This window comes from Haemorhous mexicanus, chromosome 19 (assembly GCF_027477595.1).
Source record: "Haemorhous mexicanus isolate bHaeMex1 chromosome 19, bHaeMex1.pri, whole genome shotgun sequence".
In the NCBI taxonomy this organism is placed as follows: domain Eukaryota; kingdom Metazoa; phylum Chordata; class Aves; order Passeriformes; family Fringillidae; genus Haemorhous; species Haemorhous mexicanus.
The window spans coordinates 7,479,382-7,504,527 of record NC_082359.1 but is presented as its reverse complement, the minus strand read 5'-3'; the positions used below and the strand labels follow the sequence as shown (position 1 = coordinate 7,504,527).

At 47.0% G+C, this 25,146-nt stretch overlaps 1 protein-coding gene across 20 annotated transcripts in view; it reads left to right on the top strand.

Annotated features, from left to right (window-relative positions):
- Positions 1-25,146, top strand: part of FBRSL1 (fibrosin like 1) — a 506,715-nt gene that overhangs the window by 382,875 nt on the left and 98,694 nt on the right. The window lies entirely within an intron of this gene.

The window sequence follows — 25,146 nt, the reverse complement described above, 5'->3', positions numbered from 1 at the left end:
TGTTGGGGACCACTGCCTCTCCTTGGCTTTTGCTGGGGTCACCACACTGAATTCTGATGCTTTTGAGCACAGGGTGGATAACTTCTTACAGATTCCAGTATGTTCCCAACTGACAGGGATGAGAAGAAATGTTAATGTCTTACAGACTTTTTGTGGGACTAGAAGACTAAAAGCAAATTAGGGAAAAACAACAAATTAAACCAGCTAGAATTGCATTAGCATAGCATGGCTCTGATTGAAATTAAGGAGGTGTTCAATTACCAAATAGTTGCTGGTATCTGACCTGAAAACAACTAAACCTGATGCAACAAATTGAATAAAACAGCACTGAAAAATAATTTAGATCTACTTAAAGAATATGCTGATGGTGTGGAACTTGGTGCTGTGTTAGCATTCATCTTGATGTCTGTCTTCAAATTGGCTTCCATGCTCAGGCCCTGCTCATGCCTTTTCTTTAATTTTGCAAAATTTATGACTAATAGAAACTGAAAGGAACAAATGGTGGTGTTGTTTATAGGTGGTAGCTTTAAAAAAGAAAAAAAAGAGGTGTAAGTGTTTTCCTGGATTTATGAAGATAGCCAAAGGCTGACTAGGGGAGTTAGGGGCTCTGCTTGGTCTGTAAACCTTGGTTTGATCTGTAAATTTTCTGCTAGTCGTGCATTGTCCAGCTGACACCTAAGGACTTATGGAATCCATGAAATTACATGCCCAGGAAGGATCATCAGATGGAAAGCTTAAAAGAATAAAATAGTTTTATTCAAGCTGTTTAGGCTTTCTACTGCTGAAGGTTCTTATGTAAGAAGTACAGTGGATAAAATCTCAGTAGGTATATACGTGTATTATTAAAAAATGTTTTGGACCATCTTTGTACAGCACAAGGTAACAATAAAAGCACAAAAGAGCCTTTGATTTTTTTTTAAAAAAAATCTTTTCTAAGAATTACTTTTACAAGTGCTGAGAAGTAAAATACAATCTGACTTAAGCACTGTTTGTATTCACAGTTGTACTAGTCTCTAACTAAGGACATGACTTAAATCATTGAGCGTAAACTGTGCAAAACTCAACATGGACTTTCTTCTTCCCTTTTAAACCAGGATTAAATAGATTTATCTTGATCTTAATTTAAATTTGCCTAGGCTTAAATCAAATTGAATTTGAAACAACTGATCTAAGTTTTGCCATGCATTAGCAAAATTGTTTTTTAAAACAGTGGAAATTTGTACATAGACAGGATGTTATTGTGAATTAAGCTATTTAATTAATTAGATGGCTTTGGCTAACTGTTAGCCCAGGATTTTGGATCATGACGTTTTCATTATGTCTTGCAGCAAACTTATACAGGTTAATTCCAAATCTGGGCTGTGCTTTGAGATATGAGATTAAAGAATGGGATTAAGAATTGTGCCATTTTCATAGAATATGAAATTTAAGTTACATCTGGGTGCTTGCAATGTAGGACTCGGTTGAGTCTGATAAATAGATTTCAGTCACTTCCTCAAACATCCCATTTCCCAGAAAATGTTTTGTTTTTAACAGGGATGTCTTGGTTTTTAAATAAGGTCTTTTTCTCTGCTTACCCTAGCCTTTGGGTGATGAGGGAATGCATTTAGATCACATTTTTAAGCTTCATAGTGCTAGAAATTTATCATTTTCTGTTTCATTGAACACCAAGATTCCCACAGAATTACACTTAGAGATGGGCTTCAAGAAAAACAACAACAATCATAAGACTTAAGAATTGCACTGTGAATATAAGTCAGAGAAGGAGATCTAGACCTCAGAATTATGTCCCTGTTCATCTGCACCCTATTGAAGCAAACTCCTCCTGCATAAAATGCCGTAATAATTCTACTTTTGCAAGACATTTGGACACAGCATTGTTTAAATTACTTAGAGGAATAGGAGTCAAAAAAACTCTGCTGAATATGTTCAGCTGTTTCACCAGAATTTGATCACAGTAATAGAGCAGCTGCACGGTACCCGTAGGAATAAACAATTTATTCCGTTTAATATCTTATTTGGATCTTCTTTTTGAACTGGGATGGCAAGAAGTGTGAGATATTTTGTCACTGAAATGATTAGTAAAGCTTGTCTTTTATTGAGAACTGTGAAGATTTTGGGGGGGGTTGAAATGGCAACATTCTGCATGTGACCAAATTCCCGGCTTTGCAACAAATTTTAGAGCAAATGTAGTGGAGATCAGAGGAATCAGCCTATGGGGATGGTTTGTCTAGCACAGAAATCCCTGCTCCATCAGTGGTCTGCAGGAGAGGCTTGGGAGGGAGTGTGAGAAGCAGGATTGTGCAGGGTGAACCCTGCCCCAGTCTCGTCCTCCCGTCTGGCCATCGGCACTTCAGGAACTTCCTGAGCCAGAGGTCGTATCCCGACCATTGTGTTTAATTGCCACTGGTGGACTTATCCCCCGTGAGTTTGTCTAATCTTTTTTTGAACTCATTTATATTTTTGGCCTCTGCAACATCCTGTGGCAGTGAATTCCACAATTTAATGACATGTCAATGTGGAAAAACTGCTTCCTTGTGTTTGCTGTGAAGAAAGGTTTGCAGGTTTCATTCAGCAAAACTGATTTCAGCTCAAACATCAGAATTAGCACTTTTCTGAATCGAGGTCTTGGTTTGAAGCTCTCTAGAGTCAAGAAGCTCTGCATTATTTTTTTGCAGAATTAAAAACATTTTAAGTTTCCAGACTAGTTTGACACTAGCAACATATTTTTCTGTCAGTCAGGCAAATTATGTGAAAGATTTTGGTCATACCACTCAAAAGATGGATTTCTGACTCTTACAGCTAATTCAGTTGCTGTTATTGATGGTGTTAGTAGTAAAAACCCACTAATAGCCAGCCTGAGCAGAGTGATAGCCAACATATGGTGCTGCCTGAAGTCCCTGTTTCCTCAGATTTTCATTGATAGCAAAAAGCATTCGAGCTGGAATTAGCCAAGTGTTGTTTGTAGTGGAGTATGTTTTACTTCATTTTGACCACTTCAAACAAGTGTTTTCCTTTGGCTTTCTCCAGATCTTGGTGGCATTTCGAGATTTCAGTCAACCAGGAATTGGCACAAGAAGTGCTTTGGGGCTGGAGAGGGAGCAGATTTGGAGCCTTTCAAGAGAAAGGAGCACACTTATGTTTCCTACTGTGTCATCCTCCCAGCTCAGCTTCCCTCCTGTCCTGTGAAAAGAGAAAGGAAGCTTGTCTGGGAGTCCTCAGAGAGCTGCTGGCTGCATCCAGAAGCCTGGAGCTGGCAGGCAGAGCGCTCACTTGGAAGTGGTGGGTCCCTGACAGCAGGCATGCTTTCAGAAAGGAAAAGGCAGGGAAAACACAAAGAATAACCAAAATAACACAGTGATCCCAAGTGTAAAATGGAGCATCAGCCTCCTTCTTCTTTGATGGGATAGAGCAAGGCAGGATGTGGAGGGAGGCAGAGGGTGCCTGATGTTTGGCCAGCAGATGGAACTGCAGCAGAAGGACAAGAGTTCTGGCACACAGCCCTCACAAAAAGGCCACTGCAGAGGCTGTATGTTCTGTGCAACTATTCAGTACAACAACAAAAATTTACCTCTGCCTATAGACCTCACCCTATGCTTGTGGTGGCACGGAGGGGTTAAAGTAACCAGGAATTGCAGGTCTCCCAGCAGCTCTCCCTCCATGTTGCCAGGTAGCTGCTGTCTCCACACAGGGCTCTTGTGGCTTTTTCTAAAATGGAAATGTGACAACTCATGCATCTTTCTCTATTTTTTCCCTAAATACTTCGTCTCCTAAATCTCTTATTCTTAATGGTGGAAGTTTTTTTCTGCAGCTGCTTGAGTGGAGTTACAGAGGGCGGAGCTGTCCCACAGCTGGTCACCTCCCTACCCAGGAGTCCCAGCAGGGCCAGAAAGGGAGCAGGTGTTTCCTAAGCAGGGATTTCATTTTGGGTGTTGATATCAGGAGGTTTAGTTAAATCTTTGCCTCTACTGTAAATTCATTAGTATAGGTGTAAAAAGCTTAGAACCAAAATCCATTTTTGAGTTTTCAATTTGTCTTGATTTTCAGAGCTCCTTATCTCGTATTGACTTAGGTATCTAATGACCCAATTCATCAAGTAGTTTAAGCATGTCGCTAATTTTAATCAAGTGCGTAATCCCACATTTAGTTAGGCACTCGTGTAAGTATCTTTCTAAATGAAAAATGGGTATAAAGCCTAATTTAAGACAAATCCCTGCTCGAATGTGTTGCCTTTGTTCTTCCTGAGGCAAATCAAAGTGGGAGTATTTTTGTAAGGAGATGTTTCCAGGGCAGGTCTTGAGTGTGGAGCCAGAAGTGTGCAGGTGAGCTCTTCCCCCCGAGGCGTGTCCCGAGCTCCGCCTCGTGCGCTGACCCTCGCCTCCCCGACATCCATCCCCCTCGCCTAACAATGACAAATGGAGTTATAATATTGGTTGTTGAACCATAAGCTGTAGATAAATGTGCTTCTGAGAACCACCATTAAGTCCCTAAATGGATTATATATATTTGGTTTAGAAACCTAATATTTAATATTAGTGTACTCTCCAGCGGTTGGCTTTATTTCTCTTGATAATCTATTCCCACTCCATTTCCTTTTAGATTTCTAACCTCATTAAACCTTTCATATCACAGTTATTTTCTGTTCTAAACAAAATTAAAGACATACCATCCCCAGGTTTTAAGAGTCTAATTTTACTCCCGAACTGGAGGAAACACAGAGATAAACATTCTTTTCAGTGATGAATTTTAAAACCTCTTTACGAGTCAGCTGAAATTGCTAACCATATTGAGGATTGTAAAAGTCTGTGAAAGGCAGCATAATAAATGATGCTTGAAATGGCATTTGTTGTATGGGAGTTCAGATGCTTACATGCTATCTTCCCCTTCTTGGTTTTGTATAAAATGTGAGGCTGTATCTCACGTCATACACTACCTTAAGAATTTATAACATTTTGCTTCTGGTCTGATTGTCTGCAAGGAATCTCAGTTACCAGCAGGGGTTCCTTAAATTCACATGGCCAAGAGAAAGCTGTATCTGTGTAATACTCTGCTCCCAGTGTGCACATTAAACTGGTTTTTCTTGATCGAGGACACATTTCTTCCTTATCATCAGGCACTTTGGCACATTGCTTGTTCTGATATATATAAGTATTGCACTCTGCCTTACTAGACACATTAAAATTGTGTTTGGCCATTCTTCTTGTTATACAATGCCCTGGCCCCTACAGTCACTGCTGTAAGAAAAAATGCTGTATATGTGCTGTTGAAAAGAAATCTGCAGGCTGGAGGAAGCTCTAAAACATAATCTTTATTTGCTTAAATCCATTTCTCTTTCCCTTGTTTTCCTGTAAGGCCTATAATACCTCTGCTAATTATCAAATTGCATTAATGGCATTAAATCAGGGTTATACACTTCATAGCCTGCCTGCTCCTTCTCTTTCCACTTCCTCCAGAGTCCTGTGGCTGAATGATGACATCCCACCAATGTGAACATTCCCATCACAGCTGATGGGGATCTCACAAGCACAGGATCATAGGGAGGTCTCTGTTGCAGGCCTGTTGTCTGTGGTGCAACAGCAGCTCACATAGTTCTGCTGCTTCTAATTCCAGTGCCAAGACCTGTTGTCTGAGCTAGTAATTAGCACTTTGCATCTTAAAAAACTTGTCTTCCCTTTGCCTTGTGGCAGATACTGATATTTTCCATCCCTGTTGTGCAGGCAGGGAAGGTTGAGGCAGGGGCAGGGTACCCAGGATTTTATGCTGTGCATCAATAGCCAGAATTACCACCAGCAGCTCCTGGCTCCCTGTCCTTTGCTCATCTGTTAGTCATGAGGTGGGAGCTAACATTTTAGGGATTTAAAATCAGAGACAGGGGGCTCTGCAATTTGCAGAAGCGCTCAACATGCCACAGGAGCAGGCCTGGTGACAATAGGCATTTGTTTGACATTGAAAAAATGATAGTGAAAATTGGCTGAGCAGTTTCTGATCACTGAAGTCCCTGCTGATAGCTTTGTGCTACTCCTGTTCGAATTCACTGTAAGAAACAGCATGGTGCTAATCGCTGAGAAGTTCTGGGAGAAGGCTGGTCAGCAGGGTGCTTATATGAAGAGTGATGTGATGAAATGACAAGGAAATAGGTCTTTACCCTGACCCTTTTCTTCTCCCTTCCAATTGCAAGGAGCAGTTAACAATCACCAGAAACTTTCCTGGCAAACTGACCTGCAGGTTTGCATTTGATTTCAAGGGTTCAGCATCGTTGTCTTCAATAGGATGTTCTCATTTGGGACTTGGTCATGGCTGTGTATAAGGTTCCTACATTTATGTTTTCCTCCTGTTTTCTTCCACACATAACATCATTCAGTTGAGGACAGTGTCCTTGAGTGCACTGTGGTGCAAGAGGATGCATTATTACCACAAGGGCATTTTGAGCCAGTTTCCACCAGGATTATTACACCCTGTGAATTCATTAGGTTCCTGCTCACCTGTTCTTGGAGCATGTGACAGTGTTATCATCCTCCTTTCAGAAGGCAGGAGCAGACTGCTCAGTTTTAAGCTCTAATGGCTGCTTATTTAATATGCTTTTATTTTCACCCACCCATAGCAATCATCACCTTAAAAATCACCTCCATTATATCCATTCTGTTCTCCACTGCTGAACAAATCAATGCACCTCTGACAGTCAGAGGCTGTGTGAGTGTGCAGGAATCCTGAGGAATCAATAGCACCCAGGTGCAGCAGGGAGGATTAGAGGTTTTCCTCAGGGAGAAACGGCTGGCAATAGAAGCCCCTGTTCTCATGACTCAGCAGCTCCACTCCAATTTCCCATTTCAAGTACAGAACAGCAAGCTCTAAATCTTCCATGGCTGAGTGCAGAGTGGAGAGCCCAATACCAAGTTACATTTCAGTTTGCACTGACAGATGGGAAACCATCATAACGTCCCTTTCTCTGTGAGGAGAGATGGGTTCCCACAAGGCAGGAGAGATTCCGAGTGCTGCTGCGGAGGCTCAGCAGTGCCAGGAGCTGGATGCTCATGTGAGAATCCAACGGATGTTGCGTGGTGTCTCGCCCTAGGTGGGATAGCTGCCATCTGTTCTACAGTGATGCTGTCTCAGACTGTTTGCAAATCTTCTCCAGTACCCCAAAAATGCTGGAGGTTGAAGAAGGCAGGGGGAGTGAAAGCCTTTAAGGGTTGGGATAGGTTTCAGGAGGAGATCAAGCTGGGAAAGCGTGTTTCTACTCCACTGCACAAGTGGAGACAAAGGAATTTAGATGTGGGCTTGGTACATCTCACCAATACTGTATTTACTCTTAGGGGTTAATGTGGGGCATCTGAATCCACTATCACTCAGCAGGCATCAGGATGAAAGAGACAGATCCTTATGACCATAAAATAGTGATAATCCAATGCCATAATGTTAATGAGCCTCAGGTTTCCAGGCTTGCCATATGCAACCCCCCGTTGGCTTTAGCAGACACTACCATATGCGTCAGATGTCCAGAATCAGGCTTTTTTTCTCATTTCCCGTGTTGGAAGAGATGCCTTTCTGCAGGAAAAAAATCTGCAAGTTTGCCTGTAGGTCAAAATGAAAAGGTTTCTCATCAAAGGAACAAGTTTCCTTCCCGTTTTGCTCAGTGGTGCTTTCAGAAGCTCCTCTCATTTACGTCCATCGTGCCAAGTCAACTCCTGGTGTTCCTGTGCAGGAGACACTCAGCCTGCTTGGACTGACTGAGAGTTGGGAGCAGATGTTGGCTCCATGACAGGTCTGTGTCAGCAACGTGTTTTGATAAGAACAGACTATTCCCAGCTGGTTTCTGAAGAGTTTTTCTCTTTTTCTCTGTTTTCCTTCTCTCTTGCTTTGAGCCCTTCATCAGCCTCAGAGCACGCATTCTGAAAAGATGTGCCCAGCTCTTTTCTTGATGTTGTTTTATTTTCTGCACATTTTGAGGCCTTTTTTAAAACATAATCTTTCACATGGTTGGGAATCCCCCAAATTCAGCTTTTCCTTTGCTGACTAATTTCCATGGAAGAAAACTCTGCATTTCTTCCAATCAAGCAAGAACATGGAGACATGCAGTCCCTGTTTAATGTGGCTCTGCCACCAGAAACCAAATAAAAGCCCAGATTTAACACAGTTAGCTGCATCCTTTCTGGGAGCTCTTGGTGCTGAGCTTTGGTATCACTAATCTGGGCAGGCTGTGGGAGATGGGCACAGCTGAGCCCAGGGAGTGTCAGTGGTGGAGAATCACGTCCAAATGGGAATGCATTCCCTGCCTGCAGCCCAGCAGTGCTGTCAGCCAAACCATGGGTTTCTGTCAATGTGTTACTGGCCTCCAAATAAAGACTTGAAGAGGAGGAAGCTTGTGATGTCTCTCTAGATTAAATGTGGGAACCGAAGTTCACCCACCACGCTTCTTATCTTCGATCAGATTCTGTGTTAGATTAGTGTCAGAAGACTGAAGACTGTTGGAATAATTTTTTATTCCACCTCCACCTTCATGCATCTGCTTACCTGGTTAATTGTGGTTGGAAAATCCTGCAATCCCTTATTTTAAATATATATGACATTTCTGTTGCCTCGACAGGGCAGGAGCTCTTGGCTGAGCCCACACTCCTAGAGGAGTCCTCAGAAAGAGATCCTTTTGCAGAGCCAGTTGCCAATTTTTCCAGGCTCACTATTGAAGCAGTGTGTGAACAAGTTACTTGTCCTCTTTATGCTGTGAATCTATAAAACCAGGGGGAAAGTAGAACCTCCTGGAGCTCCAGACAATCCACACCCTCTGTATTCCCTTGGGTTCCAGTGAAGCTGCGTGAGCCATGCTGGCCCAAGTAAATAACTCTTCTTTTTTACCAGGAGCCTGTAAGACCTGGTTGTTCATTCAACTACTTTCTCCTGGAGTCTCAAACTCCCTGCAGCAGTTTCTAGGTGAACAGCAGGCTTGGGGACTGTGTTGTAATGGGAGACCTCTGTTTCCCTTTTAACCAGGACTTCAACCCTGCAAAACAATCAGCTCTTCCCTTTCCATTGAGAGGCAGCAGTATCTAATCAGGTTTCACTCCTTTGTTGTATCTATTGATCCTCAGCACTGTAAGATGCAAATTGCCATGCCTGACAGGATTCAGGGTGTTTTATCATCAATGGAGAGTAATTATCCTTGGCTGCACCAATATTGGATTGTTAAGCCCCAGGATAATGCACAAGGTAAAGACATTTAGAAGGCAGTCCACCTTGGGGATTTGTGTAAATGTGATGGATAGAGTGAGAGCAGGATAGCTGAATTACAGCCCCAGGGACTGACAGCTGCATGGGGCTGTAGCCTTGATAATCCTTACAGAGAAGCTGGTGCTGCAGTTGGTATTGAGAGACAAAGTGTGTCTAAAGCTGTAAGTTTCCCTTTCTGTTTAATCCTTGTAATGTGTATGTGCTGAAGAAGAAAACTTATGCAAGATTTTAAGTGGATTCTGTGCTCTTGTAAGAATGGCCAAACAACTTTTTCTGTTCATTTATTTATTTAACCATATTTCAAGCTTTTCAATTGAGCATATTTTAGAGTCAAAAGGGTGTTCAGGTGCTTATTTCTTTGTCTGTGGATCCCAGTTCAATACTAAAAGCAGAATTACAATTTAATAAGTAGGAGATGCTTTTATTTTTTTGGAAAATATCTGGTTAACCATTGCAATATTCTGGAGCATAAAGTAGTTAAGCTGTCTTAGCTGTGGGGAGAAAATGTATGTCAACAGAGATGCCATGTTAGCTGACTAATCCTTGGCTGATAGCAGCAAACCTGAAAGTAGTCTCAGGGAAGAAAATCTCTTTTTCCAGAGTTATCCATATGAGCTGAGTCTTATACCTGTCACTTTTTTTTTTTTTTTTTTTTTTTTAACAGACCATTTCTGTAGCTGTGAAATAAATAAGAACAGAGATATAAAGAGGAAAAGGAGTGTTGGTGTCTGGAAACTGCTGAGATGAATGTTGAGGGTAGTTCCCAAAGACCTTCAGGTGCAACACTAAGCTTGCAAGCTGCGAGTTCTGTTAACATTTTTTAATGTTTTTAGTGGCAGTTCTTTCTTGTCGAGCAACTCCTTGTGTTTGACCAAGGCCACGACTAAGATCAGCCAACTTGCTTGGCATGCAAAGCACGCTTTATTCTTGTTAAAGCTGCTAAGGATACTGCGGAGCAAATGCCAGAAACTTAAGCAAATAGTCCATGTTTTACCAGAACTGGGCCAGATTTTGCAGCTCTTTGCAGCTCTTTGCAGCCCTGTGCTGGCAGCCCGTGCCCTGTGCTGCCACGGAGGCGCTGGGGTTACTGTGCTCCAGTGGGATTTTTCTGACATCCTTCACAAGCGCCCCTGGCTGCTTCATTTCACACATTATCATCAAAGTGTGCAACAACCTCCTTGCAGTGCTCCAGACCTTCAGACAAGTGAGAGAGGGGGTTTGCTCCACGGCCAGTTCTGACTGCAGTTTGGGAATAGGAGAAAATGGAGAAAGATTAAGAAAATTGTCTCACATACCCATGCCGTTTGTCATGTTTTTAAAAGGGAGCAAGTCTCACAGGTGTTTAGATTGCCAAGTCAGAAATGCACTGCTCAGGAGGATAGAGTCCAGGGAAGTCATGTTGGGGGACAGAATAGCCCCCCAAGCCGGGAGGGGGTTCTGTGAACGAATTAAAATGATGCGGTCAAAGCTGATGCCACTTGGGCTTCTCCCCCTGTCCTTGGCTGCCCAGAGCTTTTGGGATGCCCTCCAGGGAATGCTGCTGGGGGAGAGCAGCTCCTGCAGCCACGGCCCCATCTGCCCTGTGCTGCTGAGCTGTGCTGGCCTCGGCCACATCCCTGCAGGTGATCCTGCTGCCAGCTGTGAGCGCAGCAGCCCCGCAGCCGCTCGGGCAGATGCTGCGGGTGAGCAGAGCAGCCTGCAGCCTCAGATCCATAATTGGCTCCCTGCAGCGCTGCAGGCAGCTCCCACCTCGCCCTGTGCTTTCCTGGGAAGCTGCAGCACCACTCTCCCCAGCTGCCCTGGCAGCCCACGGCAGCCTGGGCACGGGACAGCCGTGCCCTGAGCCCCTCGAGTGTGCCAGACAGGCACAGCCTCGAGCAGAAACGCTGAAACCCAAATTTCAATGTGTCCCTGCTGCTCCTCTGCCCGTGCTGCATGGGAGCACTGGGGCTTCTGCAGGCTGGCCGATTTCTGGAAATGTCAGTCTATGTAGGGCAGTATCTTTGGGGAATTTTGTTGCGTGCTCCCTCTTCCCCACAATCCCTCCTTTTTTTCCCCAGAAGGATCTCAAAGCTGTGCAGTTCTGCAATTGAAATGTGCCACGGCTCATAGAGCTCCTCGGGATGCAGAGAGCAGCTTTGTGGCCAGCTGACAGGGTAACCACTGTACTCATGGGGGGCGACCCACAAGCAGAGCCATATTGTAGCTTTTAAAGATGAACTGGTGCTAAAATTCCAAACACCCCAGTCCTGTAGTCTGGGGAACTCAAGATCTAGACTCCCATTTTGTAGCAGGGCCTGAATCTGACTTAGACCAAGCCAGAAATCGTGTGAGCTGAGAGGTTTGGCCCTCAGAAGGGGGAAGATGCTGGTGCAGAACCAGAGCTGAGACCTTTTCTGCTGCATGGCACCGTGCCACAGCACAAAGCCTGCAGAATCCCCCAGTCAGTACAGATATTTTAGGTGAAGTATATGTGAGTGGAGGATCAATACCATATGGCATGCGTGTTAAAATAAAAACATGCGTACACTCAGGGCTGGATTTGCTGTATTCCACACGAAAGTAGGGGTTTTTTATTGGGAAAATGGTTAGATTTGATGGCGGTATGTAATTAGTAGTTTGCCAGCAATAATTACAGGGCTGTGCTCCAGAATAAATTATGTAGCATTCCTGTGCATATAATATGGTATACCACAAAATAGGAGTTGGAAAATTGCAACATTGCTGGATCATCATATATCTGACATGTTGAAGGGGTTTTTTTTTGCTCTGATAGTTTATGAAAAATAGTAAGTATGGTGCACTGTGAACCAAAAGGCTTGCTTTGTTAAATTAACCACAATTGCAACCACAAATTATGGCTTCACAAACTATAGATTTAAGACTGGCTTTTCATAAATAGAGCTTCTTTGTGTTACAACAAAACATACATGAAAGAATGGAGCTGTACAGTGATGCCAAAGTAGCACTTTCAAAATCATCAGCCCATTCAAGCCTTTGGAATACAATCATAATATTTGTTTAAAGTTTAATATACAGAAAGGAAATTCATTGAAATCCCATAAGCTTAACACAGTTCTAGTGTAATTTTGGTGTGCCTTAATGAAGTAATAGTAAGATAGCAACCTTGTAAGATAGGTTTGTATTCATTTGAAAGTTTGTGTACATTTGAAAGTTTCACTTACACGAGTGAATAATTTGACACTAAGTGACTGAGCAAAGTTTCTGCAAAATGAAACAGGATAGAAGAATCTTTCTGTGTTTTTTACACATAACATGTCCATATATGCTAAGGACCCAAATCTTTCCAAGTAGAGGGAGTTATGCCAGTTTCTGCCAAAGGTAAATGTGCCCAAAAAAGAGTTTTCTCCAATACAGGATGATAGCTGTAGACTTCTCCAAGTTTTAAAATATCCTACAGATTACTGGCATGCTGATCCCAATTTTGAAAGGCATACTTTTGGCAGCAGCCAACTGAGGAGGGCCATGTGTTAACATCCTGGTTTAGCAATATGTATTCCCACATGCTAAGCTCTCGTACAAATGTAGTTTTTATTGCTGTTGACTTCAAACAAAGATGCTTTGACATCTAAAGTTGTATATGTTACAGATGCGATGCCTAACCATACTCATGCTGTATATTTTAGGATGAGCTGGCTGTGCTCCCAATTATCCAATGGAGTATAAACACTCCTAGGATCCAGGGCCCCATAGGGAGAGTCGCTTCCCTGTGTTCTGCTGTGTTGTACTGCACTGCAACATCTTGCCGTGTCTGACGTGTTGTACTCCAGCTCATTTGCACATTGTTGCTTAACACAATGTATAAATAACATATAGGAGCAGGCAACATCTCCTGTAGTCTGCCTTGGAACGTGGAACGAGCATTGTCAAGGAGAGCTTGAGTTGCTCCCAAACCCACAGGGTAGCAGGCTCTCCCTTTCTTTCCCATCCCATGTTCTCTGATCCTCACACTAACAGTGAGAAGGAGGATAATAATCCAGTTTGGAAGCGTTTCTAAGGAAAAAAACAAAAGTGGTATTTATTGGCCAAAATTTTTTGTGCTAAGCAGTTTAAGGCTTGCCATTTTGAAATGGTGGCTGGTGGTTGGCTGTTCCTTTGCAGCAATAGGTTGGCTTTCTGGAAAAAAATCCTTTAAAAGTTGAGTAAATAATTATTCCCCTTCCATCACTATCCTCAGCAGGAAACCAGAGTTCTGCTTTCTTCTGCACCCATCTTTACAAGTAATCTGAGCCAAGGAAGGGCTGGCTGGAGCTGTCTTCTTCTGTCCTTGTGGAAGCTGCAGGTTTTGTCCTAGCTGCTGTAACAGCTGTGTTGGGTCTCCGACACAGTTCAGGGACGACTCATCCACTACCTGTTCTGTTTAGACTCTCCCAGCAGTAGAAATCCTGCCACTCCTTTCATTTGCATCCAGGAGGTAGCTGAGCCAGCACTTTTGAGGTGTGGAAGCACCGCCAGTGTCTCAGGAGCATCCCTTTGGGGATGGTTTGCCAGGAGGGAGGTCTGTGAGGGCTGGCAGATCCATGGGGAGATGGGGAACCCCAGGGGCTGCACCACGCTTGGCAAGAGTCCAGAAAAATACAAGTCTCACCCGTCTCCTTGTGGTTTTGGTCTTCAAAGGTAACTGGATTTGCACATAAGGTTTTCACTCCTGTGGCTGGCAGTGTGTGTACAGGAGTTCTTGTAAAAATAATTAGCTGTAAATATTTTGCATCTAATTCTGAAAGGTTACTTCAAAGAAACATTTTGTCTTATCGCTCGGGATCTTTTCTGATGTCGAAATACACATTCATGAGTGAAGCACTGCAATTACAAGGATGTTTAGAGAATCACAAAGGTATTTATTCTTGTCCTGGCTAGTTTATAGTAGCAAAAATTGCAAGTGGAAAGGCTAAGAAAATGTATTCTAAAAACAAACGTGTAATTGTTTTGTTGAGAGTTAGAGTCAACAGTGTTTATTCATGAGGCTTAGCTGCCCCAGGCGAGAGCAATCAGACTGGAGGTACCACCTCCTGTATCCTTGTTCTCTTTAATTGGAGCCATAGCCTTGGATGCCCCGAGGCGAAGGGCCGTCTCTAAATGTATTCTGTTCAGTTTATGAACATTTGAAAGTGCAGTGGAAAAAAACATTCTTTTGTTTAGACAGTTTCAGACTTCCCCTCCCTTTTCTGTACAGCAAGTGAAAACTGTACGTCAAAATTAAGCTCTTGAGCAGCTATAGATTTTGCATGTAATGTGATCCTCCAATGGCTAAATAGTTCTGGAGTGTTGCTGGGCCTGGGAGTGGAGCTGTGTGTCACCAGCAGGCTCTGGGATGGATGGATGGACGGACGGACTGACGGACGGACGGACGGACGGACGGATGGATGGATGGATGGATGGATGGATGGATGGATGGATGGATGGAGAGCTGCAGTCCTGCCCCAGTGCTGTCTGCTCAGCCCTGGCACTCCTCATCCCCACCACACTCCCTCTCCCCTCACACACCGTCTTTGAGGCAAATCAGACCACATTTTAACAGTTGCACTTCAAATTCCTGTGTAACTTCACTCCTGCTGTAGGCCCTGTGAGGGTACCTAGCACAGCCCCAGCCTGGGAGCAGGCTCAATAACAGATTCAATAAAACTCCTCTCCGGCTGCCTCCCAGCTGAAGCCCAGGTGGGGACACACAATGCAGGAGGAGGCAGCATCTGTTATTGAATCTCGCCCGGAGTTTATCCAAGCTCTTCCTGAGTGTTTTCCTACTCTCTCTACTGTATAATCCTGATTTCCTCATGATATCTTTATGCAACACAATGGTTAAGTGCTTTCTCCGTCTGTTGTCAGCACTGCCAGTATCAAACTGCTTGAAGCTTTTAGCTCCAAAACAAGAAGTGTGCTCTGTCTCAGGGTGAGAGTCTTCCGTGCTCTCTTCAAGCATCAGTCTGGTCTGATGGATCCTGTCTCGAGGGAGAGCTCTCCACTTGAGACAGATATGCTGGTGGAGTGGATGGCTGTGATCCTGCAGCCTTGAATCAGGCCTGAATGAAAACAAAGCCCCAGCCTATCTCATCTCATCTCTGAGAACAATCATGCTGGCCCCACACCCTGGCGTCCCAGCACTCAGCACCAGCTCGGTGTGGAGTCCCTCGTGTGGTCTGCTCAGGCTGTGTGTAAGGTGTTGGTGCTCAAGATAGCATCTTGAAAAGAGGAGAAAACAAGAATACACCCCATCTCAGCGTGGCTTTCACATTGCCCCAGCCCCGTGCCTGGCCGTGGTGCTCTCAGGGTTCAAGCAAGTAACACCCAATGTTGTCATCGTGGTTTGCACATTTGAGGGCTGAACCGAGAACACAAAATGAGCATCTGATATTGCACCCTGTGTGCACTTAGTCACCAATCCCCGCCTTTCTGGAAGGGTGTTAAGTGGTTTCCCCTGCCATTGATGCTACTTTAGGTTAATTCTGTGCTGCTTCAAACCACCTCTGTTCCCCATTGTGTTCTACTGCAGTCAGAAGAAGGGAAGAGGGGAAAGGGACGGTGTGGCAGGTGACTGGTGGGATGAGTCCTTGGCTCCAGGAACACTTGTCCTTCACTGGTGGTGACTCACTGCCACTTCCTCTGTAGGTCCATGCAAACAGAGGTTTGGAGCTCTTCAGAACCCTTTCAAGGGAATGGCCTTTCATTCCCCACATCTTCTTAAAACAATGTTAATGAGTGGTTTACCAGATATCCCAGATTTTCTAGGCTACCACTCCAGTTGTATCTTCACTGCAGCAAATAACAAGGCTGAAAAAGGCACCTGTTTATTTAGTTATTTCATGCAACTGGCAAGGCTTAAGTCCTGTCCCTGAATGGTTTCAGTTCTAGTAAGAAGTATGTCATAGCCCTGGAGACTTTATCTAAATAATCACAGCTTTCTGGAGTGCAGTTTTCAGATATGAGTTATTAGATTTAAACTTCTGGTCTTCTTAGCAAAACACCTTCCCTTCCATCCTGTTTCCTTGCCCCTGATCCAAGGTTGAACTGTCTAGAGGATGGCATAATATTTGCTGCATATTTGCCTTGACAAATGGCTAATTCCCACTCAGATCCGTGGGGGTTTGCTGTGCACCAGGGACAGCAGGCTCCTTGGCTTCCTTGCCGAGAATATTTGTTTAAATGCAGCAAGTCCTTTCTCCAATGTTGTCTTTGCAGAATGTGGAGGGGTGAGCCTTTTGATGTTTGTATTTACAGTGTTTTCACATCTGGATGTCATTTGTGACACAGGCTCTCCTCCTTCTTCTATCCCTGTGTCTTCCTGTAAAATACGTTTTGAACATACAAGCTCATGTGGCTTTAATGTGTGGTAGTCGGCCAATGCATTTAGCAGGCCTGTAGTAGGCCAATAAAGAGGTACCTTGGGTCATGCTGTGAGCTCTTGTAAATTTAGCCCGAATTAACCCTGATTGGCATCCAGCTCCCCTGCTGTAAAGATACAGATGTGCATGCTCTCCAACATCTGCTGCTTCGTGAGGAGCTGTGCCATAAATCCACAACCCCCCCGTGACCTGCAGTCTGGGCTGAGGGTTTGGGGATGCTCCTGTGCTCCCCAGTCAGGGTGGGTACCTGCAGGAGGCAGGTGGCAGCTCTCCTGACACAAGGGCAGCTCCATCCTTGCGTTTTCACCTGAAAATCTTGTTGGTGTTGCAAGAAGGCGTTCTTCTCCCTGAGCAGCACCAAGGTACAGCCTCCAGTGTGGATCCTTCTTGTGGCTCCCTGTTTCACGCAAGTGGTTTGAATATCCTCGTCCAACAGGTTTCTTTGGGGCTCCTATTAATTCAGCTTCATCTTTTAAAATGCAAACTTGGGCATGGCAGAGCAGGCTCCTTCTGCTGCCTTCACTTGCAGAGGAAAGCTGGGGAATGAGATCAGTCAGAGCAGCCAGAGCGTCGCTGCAGTCCTGCAGCCAGCCAGGATGCAAAGGGAAAAACATACCCATCAATTTCTAAATGTCAGCTGAGATCCCCTGGAAATTATTTATTGTGTCTGCTGTCGTATTTAATGATTTAACAATATACTAATAATCATAATATATTAACTTTGTGTAGTGATATTCCAATCAATATAAAATAATGAACACATCTAATGGATTTAATAGTATACAGATGTTTACCGCCTTTCTCCCTGAAGATTTTCAGATAATTTCTGCAGGCCAGCTGAAGACCAGGCTCGGGCAGCTCCTTTCCCCTACCGCAGAGGCAGTCACAGTGCTGGGGCCATTTAGGGACACCCCAAAATCCTGCTGGGTGAGGGCCAGCAGTGCAGAGCGGGGTGTTGGGGTGCGGAACAGGCTGTGGGGTGCAGGCTGAGTGAGCAGGGGCTGTGCTGGAGGCTCGTGGGTGTGACACCCCCATCCCACAGGGGGAGAGGAGGGCAGGGGCTGGCCCTGTCCCCATGAATCACGTTCACTGCAGCAGGTGCTAACCAGGCATGTCAAGCAGCGGGGATTGCCGGCCCTGTGGCCATTGATTAACCATTTATTAAAGCACCTGTGAATCACAGCAATAGTAATTATATTTTAAATATACCTCCTAACAACTGTTTTGCAATGGGGAAGGTTAATCACAATTAAACAGTTCCTTTGCTTTTCTCTTCCCCTCTGCCCGGATCCAAATCCTCTGGGGGTCCAAATGCATCTCAGGGACACAGGAGACTGCAACTGACATGGAAAATAGAGGGAAAGGAGCCCAACCTCAGCCCATCAACAGGCTGGTGGCGGGGAGGGAGCATGCACACACACGCACACCAGGGATGCACACACCGGGGCATTCAGAGAGCACTGACACGCTTCATGCACCCTTCGACTGTGTGCACACAGGCAGAAAGCTCACACACCGTGAACACACCCAGACAGTGCTGTGTGCACACACACATACACACACATGGTGAACAAACCCAGACAGCGTTGTGTGCACACACACATACACACACACGGTGAACACACCCAGACAGCGCTGTGTGCACACACATGCACACACACACGGCTGTGCACACACACATACACACACACACCGTGAACACACCCAGACAGCGCTGTGTGCACACACACATACACACACACGGCTGTGCACACACACATACACACACACACACGGTGAACACACCCAGACAGCGCTGTGTGCACACACACATACACACACATGGTGAATAAACCCAGACAGCGTTGTGTGCACACACATGCACACACACACGGTGAACACACCCAGACAGCGCTGTGTGCACACACATGCACACACACGTATACACACACCACGAACACACCCAGACAGCATTGTGTGCACACACACATGCACACACACACGGTGAACACACCCAGACAGCGTTGTGTGCACACACATGCACACACACACGGCTGTGCACACACACATACACACACACACCGTGAACACACCCAGACAGCGCTGTGTGCACACACATGCACACACACATATACACACACCACGAACACACCCAGACAGCGCTGTGTGCACACACACATACACACACACGGCTGTGCACACACACATACGCACACACAGGTGTGCACACACAGGTGTGCACACAGACACTGCACATGCACGGCACGGAGCTGCAGACTATGCACACACACAGACACAGACTGTGCACGCCTACAGTGCACACAAGGACGGTGCACACACACAGATCGCATACACGGCTCACGCACACCTGCCGCGCAGACACACCCCGTGCACCTGGACGTGGGCCGTGTCCGCACGGCCCCTGCACACCTGTGCCCGTGTGCGCGCCCAGACAGCCACGGGGCACGGAGCGGGCGCTGCCGCACACGCTCACGGTCGCTGCCGTTCACGCACCCGCGCTAAACTCGGGCTCACTCTCGCGCCTCTCGCGTCCCCCGCCCGCGCGCTCCCTCGGCGCGCGCCCCGCGCCCGCTGCCCCGACGGCGGGTCCCGCGCGCCCCCGCGGCGGGGCGGGGCCGGGGCGCGGCGGGCGCGCGCGCGGGCGCGGCGCGGGGCCGCGCGTCTCGCGGGCGGATTGGCCCCGCGGCGCGGGCGGGCGGGAGCGGGGCGGGGCGCGGCGGCCGCGGCCGCGCGGAGCAGTCGCGCCGCGGAGCGCCCGGGGAGCGGCACCGCCGCCGCGGAGCGGAGCGGGCTCGGCGCGGTGCCTCCCCGTCCATGCTTGGGAATAATGGCTACCGAGGCGTGAACCACGAAAAGAAAGAAAGAAAGAAAGAAACCCGCCGCCGGGGGAAGCCCCTGGATGGGGCCGGGCTGGCGCTGCCTGCGGAGCTGAGCGTTCCCCTGCTCCCCTCCTTGGATGCCGGCCGGAGCCGCTGCCTGGGTCGCTTGCTTTTTTTTTTTTGCTGTGTTTTTGCCTTTTTTTGGTGCGTCTGTGGGCTTTTCACCCCTTCGTGTGTTTTTGGCCCCTCGGGTGATGGACCCGTAGCGCCGTCTGCGCGGCGGCTCCGGAGCTGAGCGGGCGCGGGGGCGCAAACTTTGAGCCCCGGGTTCGACCGGGGGGAGAGAAGAAAAAAAAAAAAAAAACACAAACAAGGGGGAAAAAACAAAAAGAAGGAAAAAAAAGCGAGGAGACGCTGTGCCTGCAGCCCCAGGAAGAGCGGAGGGAAGGAGCGAGCGGCGGAGGACCGCGGCGGGAGGAGGAGGCGGGGGCCGGCGGGACCCCCGGGGCACCTCCGGGCCGGGAGCCGCGTTGTGCCGCTGCGGGGGGGCCCCGAGCGGCTCCGCTCCGCTCCGCGCCGCGCCCGCCCGGCCGCGCCCGGAGGATCATCCCGCGGGGGCCCGGCGGGCCGGCGGGGCTCGCCATGGTCTGCGCGCCGCGCGGTGAGTAGCGGCGGGCGGGTGGGAGCCCTCCGGGCCGGGGACCCCCCACCCCCGGGGACTTCTGGTCCCCTCCCCGAGCCCCGTTCCTCGGTGGGGAAATGTTTTCCAGCAGGGGAGCTGGCGGCTTTGCGGTCAGCCGAGGGGAGGAAATCGCCGTGCTTCCCGCCGGTGTGGTGGTGGCTCCGTGCGTGCGGTCTCTGTGTGTTTCTCTTTTTCTTCTTTCCCTCTTGCGCCGTTTTCGGTGCAGCCGGAGAGGTTGGTTCGGTTTTCCCGGCCGCGCTGCCGGCCCCCGCCAGCCCCGGTGGCTTCCTCGGGGTGGTTGTCTCCGCGTTCTCCCGAGCGGGGGTCGGGATGCGGAGGGGCAGGAGCCGCTCGTTGCCCATTCCCGGAGGCGAACCGAGGAGCTCTCCGAGCAGAATTATGGAGGGTTTTTTTTACGGGAGAAACTGGGTGTGTTTAAATAAAACAGAAGACAAGAAAGAGGTGCAGCAGCGCGGAGCTGCTTGGATGCGATGCGCTCCCGAGCTGCCTTTTTTTTTTTTTTTTCACCCCATTTCGCACATTCCTCCAGTGCGACCGCATCCCCCTTCCCACCCTCGCGGGAGCGGGGAGGGTGAATAATAAATATTGAAGCTCTGCCTTCTCCGGAGCCGGGGCAGCGCGGGTGACCCGGCGGACACGGCTGCTCCCACCCACCCGGGGTGGCCGCGGCCGTGCCAGCCCCGCAGCGCGGCTCCCTGGGCGTCTCGGTGGTCCCCTCGAGCGGAATATCGCGACTTGGCTCTGTCGGGTGTTGCTGGCTGGCTGGCGCTGTAGCCGGCTGCCGGATGAGGCCGGTGTTGGTCTGGGATTTCTGGCTGTTGAAAACGGTAACAAACTCAAAAATCCGTGCCCGGCGGTTTAACCCCTTCGGTGCGGCCACAGCCCCTCTACTCGCAAAGAATAGCAAGTCTGAAAATGGTCGTCGTGGATTTTTTTTTTTTTTTTCCCTGTGTCTTTTGGCATGAGAAATGTCCGCCGCTCCCGGACCGGGCAGGTTGTGCGGGCCAGGCTGGATCGCGGGGTGCGGGCTGCCGGGCTCTGCTCCCCTCCCCGCGCCTGCTGCGGGGCCCCTCTGCTTAGCCTGAATGAAAAATTTAATCCAATTAAGAAATTAAACCTTGTATGTTTAAAGTGACAAATTTGAGAAGGGGAGGGGGAGGCGAAATAAGATTTCCAGGTCACTGGTTTACTAAAGATGGTTTGGAGAAAGAGCTCGGGAATAAGGTGAGGGCAGAGGGAAGGAAAGAAGGACCTTTTTAAATGGCAAAGGCTTGTTTTTCTCTCTGGAATTTAAACTGGTTTTTAGGCTTGTAAAATCTTCTTGAAGTTGCGAATTTATCTCAGGAGGCTGCTTGGCAGCTAATCTTCTCAAGGCATGTCCTGATTTTTTGTAACGTTACAGTATCTGAGGTCCTTTTAACCTAATTTTGTAACAAAGATAATTTCTTGTTATGTAAGTTACTGTTCTGAATGATTGCTTTGGGTCTTGGAGAGCGTCCTTAACTGGTCTCCCCTGTGCCGCAGAAAGTGGAATTATTTACTTCGTTATCAATTCTTGAAAGAAAGCCTTGCTCAACTGGAAAAGGCTGCCAAGGTATTACAGAAAAACAGAGTCTTACCATTCTTCTTTCTAGAGAGCTAAATCTTTGGTCATCCCTGATCAGAATTTACTTCAGAGGTTTATGTTTATGTGTAAATCCGATTTTCCCCACATACAGACTTACAAGGGTGAGCTGCTTGAATTATACACACGGCATTAACTTCCCACAAGTGGCAGCCTCCTAATGCTCTCTTCAAGAATTTTCTTCTTTGCTGACAGCAGTTCCCTAAAACTGCCCTGTGCTCAAGCCAAAAGGCACCAGCTTGAGATGCCTGATTTTCTTTTCCAGTGGAGATTAATTCTGTAAGACAAGGCGGGCAGTATTTTATTTAGCTGGATACCAAGTTTTCACTAGTATACAGTGGGGTGTTTTTTAAATTTTATTTTGTTTGGAAGGTGGGCTATTCTGAGTGAAACCTTAAGCCTTGTTTATCTGAGAGGGGCAGTCTGTTCTCATAAACAAACGAAGCAGTAAAATATATCCCAGTGTTATTCTATCAGGACATGCAGTCATCTGCTGGACCTTGTGGCCTGGGCTGGCTAAATCAACTAGCAGTGTCACACGTAGCTCTGGAATTTTGAGGTTTAAAAAGGGATTGGAGTATGTCTCTGGTTCCAGTGACAAGCTACAGATATTTAGCAGTAGTTGACAATTATTTTCCTCTGATTTTCAAGAATGTGCCATCTTGAAGTGTTAACTTTGAACAAGGGGTATAAATATTAGTGTTTGCTGTTGCTTTTTAAAGTAAAACCTGGTGGGATGTTTGGTGGTGATATGTTGACAGAAGTGGCAGTGAAAAGGGCTGCATTCTTCAGCTGGCTGGTCTGTGCTGTATGGTACTTTTGGAGAGCACAGATGTGTATGTCATTTTCTGCCTTAAATATTTTCTTTCTTTCTTTTTTTTTTCTTTTTTATTCCTTGATTCCCTACATCCTTATGTTTAATTACCCACAATATCTAGGACTTGTGTCTGGATACACTGGAACACGAAACAATCTTTTAAAATCCATTCAAATAAAATTATTTGTATCATCAGGTTAGGAATTGTAAGATGCTTAATTTTAATGACTTTATGAATTTGCAAGATCTGAGGTCAGGCATGTATAAGAATGTGTTACTCCTTGCTTAATAGCATGTTTGAGGAGAGATTGGCATCACACATCAGAAATGGAAATTTTAGGATTTCCTGGAAGGTTTTTTTTTATCCTTCTGAATAAAGATGGAAATTCTAAACTAGGTAAAGAAACATATGGTTTTACCAGAAATGATTTCCTAGACTGATCAATTACTAGGAGATGTAATGAGAAATATACTCCTCAGGGGGAGGAAGGAGGGATTGCCATTACATAATATCCCTTGGGAGAATTTCTGTATCGCATAATGAGGTTGATGATGGAGCATTTGGGGAAAATGCCTATGGATAGGAATTTGTTCTTCAGATTTCCATCAGGAAAACATATTACTGGGAAACAGGCTTGTTAGAAGTAGTACTGATATGTTAGTAGGTGGGTGCTTTGCCTCTATACACATTTCTTTTGTTCTCATAACTACTGTGTAAGAGATTAGGTAACTCTAAGATTGAAACATCCGCAGAATGAGAGATGCCAGTGAATGATTTCCTCATCTACTTAACACCAAGGGTAAACCATTAAGGGCTTATGTTCTGTTCTAGGCTTTGTTAAATTATTTTGTCTGTTTGTCTATTGAAAATAGGTCCTGAGGAGAAGTAAATCGCTAGCCTAATGGGGGAAACTCAAATTGCCTTACCATCATGCTGATGAAAATGAAATATATAGAAACATTTATAGCTTCGATTTGGCAAAACACTATTTTCAGAGTCTTTGTGATATCTTGAGGATCACCTAGGAGTCGTCTTTCAGATGGAGAAGCAAGCGTTTGTTAAAAGTTACTTCAACAGAGTCTTACTCTTTTAGTAGCAGTTGCCTTAAGGAGGTAAAGAATCCGTTTCCACACACCTGCCTTTCAGCACTGTTGATGCTCGGAGTCCAGGGAGGCTCCAGGAGCCACAGCCTGCCCCAGAGGTGTTAAAACCAACAGAGGAAAAGGTGAACAACCTTAGCACCTCTGTCACTGCTGGGGAATTTGCCTAATTTGAGCTGCTCATTTAAAACCTCGAGTGCTGGTGATTTTGCCCGCGTTTCGGATGGCTCGGCCAGCTTCTCTCCCTGGACTTGCAAATGCGTTCCAGCTTGGCGGCTCCCTCTAGCAGTCGGGTTGTGGGGCCGCAGTGACCCCTGACGGTGGCGGGGGTGGGTCCCAGGTGGGCGCAGCCCGGGCTTTGGGGGTTTTTGGGGGTTTGGGGTTTTTGGGGGTTTGGAGTTTTTGGGGGTTCAGGTGCGGGGCCGGGCGCGCTCGGAGCGCGGCTGCGCCACCGTGTGGCCGAGGGCGCGCACTGCGCCCAGGTGCGCCCCTAGCGCCGCCCCGGCCGCGGGGGCTGCGCCCGCTCGAGGCACTGTCACCTGTGTCACTTACCCGTCCTCTGCTGCGACATCCTGCCCCAGCTCGGGGCACTGTCATCTGTGTCACTTACCTGTCCTCAGCTGCGACATCCTGCCCCAGCTCGGGCCACTGTCACCTGTGTCACTTACCTGTCCTCTGCTGCAACATCCTGCCCCAGCTCGGGCACTGTCACCTGTGTCACTTACCTGTCCTCTGCTGCGCCATCCTGCCCCAGCTCAGGCCACTGTCACCTGTGTCACTTACCTGTCCTCTGCTGCAACATCCTGCCCCAGCTCGGGACACTGTCACCTGTGTCACTTACCTGTCCTCAGCTGTGACATCCTGCCCCAGCTCGGGCCACTGTCACCTGTGTCACTTACCTGTCCTCAGCTGCACCATCCTGCCCCAGCTCGGGGCACTGTCACCTGTGTCACTTACCTGTCCTCAGCTGCGAGACCCTGCCTCAGCTCGCGCCACTGTCACCTGTGTCACTTACCTGTCCTCAGCCATGAGATCCTGGTCCTTGGAAGCACAAACCACAGTGCTGGCCACTCACTACTGACATGTGTCTTACTGTCCAGGTTTGTGTCAGGGCTTGGCTTTCCAAGAATTAGGAACGTGGTGCTGGATTTGAGCACCGAGAGTTTGCATAAAGGAATTAGTGATGTTTCTGCAGCGTGTAGAAACTGTTTCTGCACTGTTGTCAGCAAGGAAATGGAAGATAAGCATGAGTGATACCGGTGTCAGGACTTGATTGCGAGTGGTGATTTTCCTTGCTGCCTGTCCTGTTAGGGTTTCTCAGACAGAGACCCCTCCGTTAACCATCTCAGAGGCACAGGTAGTGACAGCATCTCTCAAGGTAGCTAATGTAATTTAGCACAACCTGTGATTGATTGTTCTTGGAAACTTCAACTAGAATAGTGCTGTTGGCATGGACATAGACAAATAGGTTCTTGAAAACACCCATTTGTGCCTTATATGGC